General features: G+C 41.1%; 1 protein-coding gene across 1 annotated transcript in view; it reads left to right on the forward strand.

The window, feature by feature from the left end:
- The first annotated feature begins 85 nt into the window (after window positions 1–85).
- The window catches only part of LOC125040975 (2-oxoglutarate dehydrogenase, mitochondrial-like), a 49508-nt gene continuing 47093 nt past the window's right edge, over window positions 86–2500 (forward strand). Inside the window, exon 1 of the mRNA XM_047635786.1 lies at window positions 86–143. The gene's annotated coding sequence lies outside the window, so the exon portion shown is untranslated. The remainder of the gene's footprint in view (window positions 144–2500) is intronic.

Below are 2500 nucleotides of genomic sequence, written 5' to 3' on the forward strand. Positions count from 1 at the left end.
CACCCCCAAAGTTAAAAATAACGTCTTATCTGTATAATCCAAATGAGAAATGAAATGAAGTATCCGGCAACAGTAGGTGTTTCGTCATGAGAGGTTCGTCGCGAGTCAGTGATCAGTCTGAGGCAAGACACCGAGGAGAATAGGTGAGTGCCGAATCAAATTGGACCGTACTACTGTTCGATCGATTCAGGTGAATTAGTGCCACCACGAAATGATACAATCTAGGAGGCGCCTCCGGTTGAAGGAAAGAGAAATACCACAAGAAGAGAAATTGTGTCCCGTACGCAGAAGTAAATACGCAGTCTCCCTCCACCTCCTCCTCATCCTCCAGCTGACTATGGCGTAAAGTTAAACAGCTGTAAATATATCCCGGGCAAGCTTCCAAGTGTCACAGTTTCCTATGCCGGCTCTCTTGTTTGTGCCCTGTGCCATATACCCCCTCCCCTCAGCCTTGTGGATCAGTTGCCTTCCCAGGAGGATTCCGAAAGGGCAAGTGCATTTTTTTTCTCTCCATCTCTCCCTCTCCTCCGTTATTGTTATTGGCATATGTCTTTCTCATCTTTCGCATTTTCCCCGTTTGGTACTCTGATTCATTTTCCGTGATAGTAAGGAGAGAGGTTGCGTAAACAGTGCCAAGGAAAAGGAAGAAAAAGAGGCTGCAGTTGCCAGGAAGGTAAATTCTTAAGGTCTTAGGGAGCCGGCAAAGGGAAATGTTTTTCCAGCCCTCTTATCTTGAGAGTTTTGAGTGGATTTACACCTCCTGGTGTGCTTTGCTCCATCTCCTTTTATCAGTTATGGCTTCAGGGCCAGGGTTGTTGGACGTAGAGGTGGAGGTGATAGGCCTGTGTAGTGTAGTCTGTGTTAGGCTCAAGAAGTTGCAGTATTTTCCTGGTGATGGAAGTCTTTCAAGTGCATTAAGGTGGGTTTTTGTTTGGTAGCCTTTGGGATACTCCCAAGCTGTGCTGTACATTCAGGATCTCGGACAGAAGAGGCTAGTAAAATCTCAACATTGTTTAACAATGCTTATATTTTTTTTATATATATATATATATATATATATATTTTTTTTTTTACGGTTATTCACATGAGGTGATTTTCTGCTTGCATAAAGAGATTTCAGTTTGAGGGTGTTGACTAAATGTCGCAGAGCGTGTGTAGTTGTTGTTGGTGGCCCAGATGCTGTGCCAAGGGACGGTCTGCCAGGTCCATCAATAGCACGCAGTTGTGTTGTTTAAGGAAGAGGTATCATATACAGCTATGGCCTACTGTGTCTGCGCAGAAGCTTGTGAACTAAGGTAGACTTTAGCGAAGGACTAAGTTATGTGGGAAAAGAGCCATTAGATGTCTTAACTTTTTGTAAGAGTATCTGATTAATATGAATTTGATTCAGTTCATTGCTCTCATCTGTTTACTACTTATGTTTTATCTTAATTTTGATGAGTAATAGAACATTTGGTTCGGATGAAACTGATAATGCAAGTCCAGCTGCAGTGTAGCTGAATGCCAAGTTATGATACCTGATTCAGTATGGGCCACACCCCTTTAGATGGCCTGGGACAGTGCATTATTAATGATTCTGAAATTGAACCTCAGGCTGCAGGCAGTATTTGAACCTGATTGCTTAAAGACCCTCTTGGGTCCAGCTGTGCCTACTGTGTCAGTACTGTAATGGCTCCTCATTGCTTCTCTTGTAATACAAATGTATAAAGTATCTTTTGATCTTCCAGATAAAGGTTTGACTGATTCCTTACTTGATGATAGATTGCCATGGAGGTATACCACCTCTATCCTTCCTGAATATATATGACGGAGGTTTGCTGGCTGTGGCAAAGAGGCCACTGTGATTGCTTGAATCACTTAGTTGTACCTGCTAAAACTGATTTGTAATGTAATTTATTGTTGCCACTCTTCTCTTGTCTTGGAACTTGTATTATATTATTATGACCATTCTTGATTACTTTTGTCATGTGCTACCCCATCTTAGAGTGTATGATGCAAATGGTAACTGGATTGTGTATTGTTGTGTAGTGAGCCTAAAGCAAGCTTGAATTTTTACAAAGCACAGATGAGGTTTCCAAGCCATAGAGGACTCTCATACTTATTTAGAAAGGGTTTACCCCTTTAAATTAAAATCAGGACATTTTTAACAGTAGGACTGCATTGAGCGATTGTCATGGTCTCTTCAACCATGGCACTCTGGCAAAGGCTAACAAATCACCACCATGTATATTCTAGCAAGAGAAAGCTTGGGCTGGTTAATTCTTTGCCAGTAAATCACTAAGGTGGTGTACAAGCTCTATAATTGGTAGAATATATGTGGCAGAGATTTGTTGCCCTAAGAGCACAGACATGGAGGTCCTTGCAATAACCGTTGTGCTTGTATTTACTCTAGTATTCTCTTGTGTGTTGTGAATTTTTCCTAATCCTTATCAATTGTTTGTAGTAATTAGAAAAGTCATGAATGAATTATATTGAGTTATATTTGAGTGGATGGTAATTT

The sequence above is a fragment of the Penaeus chinensis genome, chromosome 29 (assembly GCF_019202785.1).
Source record: "Penaeus chinensis breed Huanghai No. 1 chromosome 29, ASM1920278v2, whole genome shotgun sequence".
Taxonomy (NCBI): Eukaryota; Metazoa; Arthropoda; class Malacostraca; order Decapoda; family Penaeidae; genus Penaeus; species Penaeus chinensis.